This window comes from Podarcis raffonei, chromosome 10 (assembly GCF_027172205.1).
Source record: "Podarcis raffonei isolate rPodRaf1 chromosome 10, rPodRaf1.pri, whole genome shotgun sequence".
Taxonomy (NCBI): Eukaryota; Metazoa; Chordata; class Lepidosauria; order Squamata; family Lacertidae; genus Podarcis; species Podarcis raffonei.
In genome coordinates, this window is record NC_070611.1 from 24,431,657 (window position 1) to 24,438,267 (window position 6,611).

The 6,611-nt window shown below is 46.1% G+C and overlaps 1 protein-coding gene across 12 annotated transcripts in view; it reads right to left on the reverse strand.

Moving 5' to 3' along the window:
• FOXP2 (forkhead box P2) overlaps positions 1–4,536 on the reverse strand; it is a 349,270-nt gene extending 344,734 nt beyond the window's left edge. For 2 of the 12 annotated variants that reach the window (XM_053406895.1, XM_053406891.1), the window contains exon 1: positions 3,776–4,518. The gene's annotated coding sequence lies outside the window, so the exon portion shown is untranslated. Of the gene's footprint in view, positions 1–1,957; positions 2,071–3,775 lie in introns of all 12 variants that reach the window. The other 10 variants (XM_053406911.1, XM_053406909.1, XM_053406893.1 and 7 more) reach the window with 9 other exon arrangements.
• Between the last annotated feature and the right edge of the window lie 2,075 nt (positions 4,537–6,611).

Here is a 6,611-nt window from a genome sequence, read left to right on the forward strand (position 1 = left end):
TAAGCCTCACAGACATTGGTAACGTATTTAGGATTAAGGAGAATAAACAATTAGCACCAAGATTCCAAAACATAACATTGTGTAAAGTGTTTTAACAAAACATTTATTTTTTTAGACACATAGTTACAAACCGTTTACACATATGGCTATTCTGCAATCTTATCTACTTTAAAATATGGGGAAAATATATATTTTTTTAAAAAAACAAGAGGTAAACATGCACTGGAACTCACAGGTTTATTCATTTTCTTTCAGTTACCAATAAAATCATAATAACCGCTTCTTCTTGGCAAGTAAATTTCATTGAAGTTAATAGGCTTTATTTCCAGAAACTACATTTAGGAAGCCCAAACAGGCAGTCTACAATATGGCAATTTCATAAGCAGTCTACAAATACAAGTGAAAGAACTCCCAAGACCCAATTAAACCACTCCACTTAACTCAGCGTAGTCTAATAAACTACTCCAGTTTAACCAAGAGACAGATCAAGTCATTTGTTGGAATGTTTTATAAAACTTTACCAAAAAATACCAAGCACTCCCTACTTTTCTCCAAAAAAAAAGCAACAGAATAGGATATGATCCATATATTATCATTTAAAATGCATGTTGTTTTAATTTTAATTTAATTTTGCACTGTGTAGATTTTTCTACTTTAAGTCACCTCAATATTTTTAGTAGCAACCATCATAAAAACCTGAGTAAATAATAATAACTGGCAAATAATAAATCAATGTTTCCGATGTGTTTTCATATGATTCTAGTATGGCACAGTCGCAAAATGAAGAATACAAATAGAGCTCTCATTAGCCTGCACCGATCTTCAACAGATGATGCTTACTATACAAAATAGTCAGTAATACCACAACCAATTGTTTTAAGGGCCCATATTAGATAATCTGTAAGAGTACAGACAGCATTTTAAAAAAAATTAGTTGGCAGTCACATGATATTTTGGATATGTCAAATTTTAATATGCGAAGGAAAATGAGCCTTTACAAAGTAGTTATTCCAGATAACTAGATTTGCTTGCGCAAAATATTACTATCAATTATAATTTTGCACGCCACAATATTTTTTTGAAAATGGTAGTTGCGCATACAGTGGCAAGAACTGTGTGCATACTACAGTTTATAGCATGTTCTTTAAAATTAATATATCTAGTATAGCAACTTAAAGTCTAACTTTATAAAAAAGAGATCACTTGTATGTTTAATGTAGCATTAGGAAAACTACTTTAAACATTAATGCACTGTAATATTATTAGGCACAATACTTTTGTTCTTGACAGGTTTCATTTATCTGAAGCAGAAGAGAAGCAGCAGCAAAATACCTAACAGGTAACATTTTTGTGATTTATCGTCAATTAATAGTGTGCTCTCTTCCACTTCCCCATTTCACTATAGAGTGACTAATAACTTGATCCATCCAACCGAAGTATATCAAGTATATATCAAATATCTGGATCTAGAACAGCAAAGGAACAATTAAAAATATGGCATGAATTATTTTACACTGTGATCCTAAACTCCTGAATGTGGAATTGGTCAACACTTATGCCACAAGAACTGAGTTGTGGAGTAACACAAGCATCAAGCTGCAATTCTATTCATACTTACCCATGAGTAAGTCCCACTGAATAAAGTGGAACCTACTTCAGAGTAAATATGCATAGGACTGCATTACTATTTAAAACATATATATGTGTGTGTGTGTGTGTGTGTGTGTGTGTGTGTGTGAGAGAGAGAGAGAGAGAGAGAGAGAGAGAGAGAGAGAGAAATTATTGGAATTGAACTATCTATGTAAGAGGAAGATCACTGGAGCACTGAAATCTCTTACACTCAGTTGTGTAACGTATTTCATTTTCTACTTCAAAAAAGAACTCTCTCTTCTGCACTGTGAATGTACTGCGAGTGCAGAATAGTCACTTTAGTAACTTTTCCTTAAAGCCCAGTTACCTTCACTCCTAATCATTTGTTGCCATCTGTTATAAATGTATGGGTTCTTTTCAACTTGATCCCACAATCAACTGTTTTCAGTAGAACAGGTACCCAGATGCAGAAAATTCACTCTGACAATGAAAGCAGACCACAACTTCATTTGGAGCAAAAGCTGTTGTACAGTATTTAAGTCCATTTATTAAAATGCCTGCTAAAATGTTTTAGTGAAAAGTTACTTAGACACAGAAACTACATCAAAGAGCTACCTTGGTTTCACCAGGAACTCTGCCCTATTTTTTATTCATCCTTACACTAAAACCTTTTTATGTTTGGGTAATCACTCAGAAACTCGAGCAAAAAAAAAGGCAGCTAGCGTTTTGTTTTATTCCTCACCTTCCCTGTCCTTACGCCCACAACTCCACAAACAAAGCTCAACATGCCTTAGAGCCATTTACCTACTTGATCTCGAAAGCTCTTAAAATTAAACTTTCACAACTTTCTTGCGTTTTGAATTTCAAGAGTGAAATTCAGGAGAAGACTCTCCCACAGCAAAGGCAGCAAAGAATGCCTCCGGAGCTCCATACAGGTCTGCCATTATTATTTATTAATCTAGCGTTGTAGGCTAACGTTTTCTGTTGCTGTTGTTCAAGGTGAACACACTCTCTCCAGCAAGAACAATATATATAAATAAATTTTAAAAAACCCACTACGAAAAAGGTGGTGTTAGGAGACCAAAGCAAACGGCAGCAAAGTAGCTAAATATATAAATAAATGAAAGGAATGCAGTAACTCGTCCTGGCCAGAGAGGGTACAGGCGAAACACCATGCACGTGCAACTAACTGATGGAAGGAAGAGAAGTCAGTGAATACTGCTACAGCCCCCCAAGTGTCACAGCTAGGCCCGTCTTTCCACCCCTCTTGCTGCCAATTTCCCTTTTCCCCTCCATGCATTAGGGTCTGTCTGGCATGGAGGGAAGTGGGGTGTCTCGCTGCTCTCCCCAAGGCACACGTGCTCCCCGCCCCATGACTCTACGCTTCCACCTCCCCGAGAGTGACACAAGAGGAGCAGGCTGGGAGAAAACAACACCACACTCTCTGGAATACCACGCCACGTTTTCTCAAGATCTTATGAAAACAGCCGGCAATTAGGTGATTTTTAATACACCTCTTACTTGCAGTGAGCAACTGTTAAAAGTCCGCGCAGGCCAAGTTCGAGAGTTTGCAAAGATCACCTGTACTTCCAGCGCGCACAAAGGTGCAAACACCCACCCACACAAGTCTAGTGGCACCTCAAGATCTTGCATCAAATGCACTACAACTCACAAGCACATTAAGTCTGCTAAGTCTTTGAGGTGCCACGAGGCTCTTTTTTGGGGGAGGGGGGTGTTTGCTACCCGAGCCGAAGATCGGGCGCGTTAAAATGAGAGGGGGGGGGGTTAACACCCTGCCTCGATTAATTTATAACCAAGAAGCCCTCCTGCAAAAACAAAGATGCATGCAAAATTAAGTCTCCGTGTGGGCGTTTGCTTCGGCGAAAGAAAGAAAAGAGGGGCAGGAGTGGGCCACAGCGTTCGCCACCTGCTAAGAACAGACCTTGACACATGTCACCCTGGACACATGGACACGCCATGTTCCCGGCGGCTTGCAGGCAAACTTTTCTTGCAGCCAGGAGCAGCTGGAGAGAAAGCGGGAGGGGGAGGGGAGCCGAGAGTGAGGGCAGGAGGAAAGTAACTAGTCAAACCCCAGACTGAAGGGACGGGGTGGGGTGGGGGGAAAGAGAGAGAGAGAGAGAAGGGAGGGGAATGGTATTTATATATATATTAAAAAAAAACTTACCAGGAGCGCACACTGACTGAGCAGGGTCCCGAGGAGATGGCACGGCGGGGGAGAGAGAGGGAGAGAGAGGCAGGCGGTGCACTCGCTCGCCGCGCGCACGCACACGCAAATACAAACACACCGAGGGAGAGGGAAAAGTGTTTTGCAGGAGGAGCTGCCGCCGCCGCCGCTGCTGCCAGGACGCGCCAGAGGAGCCGCCGGGTGGGAGGGGGAATCCGAACGGAACAACAACAAGAGAGAGAGAAGCAGCAGCGTCTCTGAATGGGCTGGATATTCCTCCGCAGGCGGCCCTGGCTCTGCCGTTCCCGGGGCCTGGGCGGCAGCAAGCAAAGCAAAGGAGCCGCCGACCGAACAGCAGCAGCAGCCGCCGCCGCCGCCAAAGCTGAGGCAGGAGCAGCAGCTGCGCGGGGTCTCGCGTTCTCTCAGAGGCTCGCGCTGCTTCTCGCGTTCTCCCTCCCCCTGGGTGTGGGGCTGGCTCCCTCTCTCTGGATGGAGGGTGCAGCTGCCTCTCGTGTGTGTGTTTGTGGAAAGATTCAGATTTTTTTTTTGGAGGGAAAAAATGCGTGTGCACGCACGCCCCCCCTTTTTTTGGGTGGCAACGACTCTTTAGGTTGTGTTCCTAAAGTTGTGTTCCTCTAAGCCAGGGAGGGGCTGCGAGTTTCTTCCCGCCACCACCAGCACTTCCCCCCCCCCAAAAATAAAAGTGTGGCGGGGTCAATCTAGCAAGGTTCCCTCGCCCCCGATGCTGCAGCCTCCCCGCTTGCCAGCCTTCTCCCGAGCAAGGAGTCCTGCTCGCGGAGCAGGATATTATTCGGATTCGCAGTGAAGCGTCCTCCTTGACGTCAGGTCCACCTGCTATGTAAACAAACCACCCGAGAAGTTGTTTGCTCTCCTCTCTCGCTCTCTTTCTCTCTCTCCCCCCGCCTCCACCCTCGCGCCGCAACCAGGCTAGCAAACGGGAGAGGGGAAAACAAAAGCGTCGTGTCAAATTGGTTGCGCCACAGCAGCTTTTCGGGTAGTACTCCAAAGGAGCAAGCGGGAGGGGGGGCTTATGCGAAGTGGGGGGGGGGGGAGACTTCTCAGAAGGAGGACAGGAAGGACTACAAGAGCCCTTTAGAAAGCCTGCTTTGAAGCGTTGGCACGGGGGGAGGAGGAGGGGGGTATGTGTGCAAATCTCCTCAGACTTGGGCCGCGCTTTTCAGAGTTTGGTCAAAGCGCGCGCGTTTCAGACGCCCTGCCTCTCTCTCCCTCTCCGGAGGTTTAGTATGCCAATAAAACTCAGGAGCTCAACTCTGACCTTCAAGCACACCCCACAGCGAGGAAGGCGAAAGGCAGCGGGTGGCCCCACACGTGCTACACTAAACACCCAGCCCAGCTCTCCTTGCAAAGAAAAGCGTGGTAAATCCCGCGCCAGCAGGTTGCCTGCTGCGTCCTCCTCCTTCTCCTCCTCCTCTAAAGGCGGGAAAGAATGAGAGAGACAGGGATAAATGGAACTGACGCCTGGCTGACAGCTACGCTCCGATGCCCCCCCCTTTCCCCTCCCGTTTGTAGGTCCCACAGCGGGGCTTACGCTTAGGCAAACGCACACAGAACCGCAAACTTACAACGTCCCCCTGTGCGTGTCTCCTCAGAAGTTATTCGTTCAGTGGAGTGGGGTGGGCTTCCCGAAAAGGACATTTAGTAACTCCATGTCAGAAAGTGCTGTCTGCTGTCGAGTAAGTATCCCTGAGAATGAGGTTGTGAGGGAGGCACACTGCACATGCTCGGTGGCACTTCGGTTTTAAATGGAACTCCGCGCTATCCAAGCCTGAGCGCGCCTGTGGCGAATGGAAGCCTTGCGCGCGCGGCCGCCTGTCTGGTTCGAACTCGCTGCTAGAGCGAAACTGGCTCCCTTGGCTGAGCTCCGGTTTCGCACACTAGAGAACCGACAACCCCCTTCCCTTCCGCCATAGTTCTGGCCTCCAGGCTGACGACTAAGGCCCACCGAGCGCCCGCCCGCCCGCCCTTCCTCAAGAAAAGACGACGGAACTTTTTGGACGAGATGCAATTAAAAGCCCATCCATCTCCTGCGTTGCAATGGCTAATAACGTCAACAAAAGCCAAAAGGGTCTGGTGGTGGCACCTCTAGCTAGCTTTACTGCACGCAACGCGAACAACTCCGAAAGTGCATTGTAACTTTTGCTCGGGTCTGGCAACGGGTTTCCCGCTGCGCTTTACACACACGCCTTGCACAGCCATGAAAACGGCCAGGCAACCGCCACATATCCTTCCCAACACCTTTCAGCCACGGGTCGCGTTTCCAGCTGAAACAGTTGTTGCCCCTCACCCCAAAAGCAGGGGAAGGGAAGCCTGATCAACGGTGCAGTACTTTAATTTTAAATACATGCGCATATCAGATTTTTCAAACCGCGTGAGCATATGGAAGCGCAATCTAGACAAATAAATTCAAGTATTCCGGCTTTTTTTTTGGCTGTGAGAAAGTTTCTAAAAGCAGCAAAACAAAATGAAATACCCGCATCGCAAGTTTCTAATCGTTCCACTTGATTTCATATTTCTGCATCATTTTGCAAGGCTAGTGCTTGGTTGGTGATTAATTAAGAAGTGAAAAAGGAAATCCTACATAAAAATCTCGCGGACTTGCCTTGGATTTAATTTGTTGGTGGGACTTTTGGGGCGCTTTTAAAGAGAATTCAAAAATTTCTTTTAAATTAACCGAAGATCTGAATGGAACACGACCGTCGCTCAGAATTAATGCGAAGTGTTTGTTTTCGGCTTAGCGTGTTACGCAAATGGGGAAGTTTCTCGGGACGCAGTTATTATAGGTTGCCCACCGCCG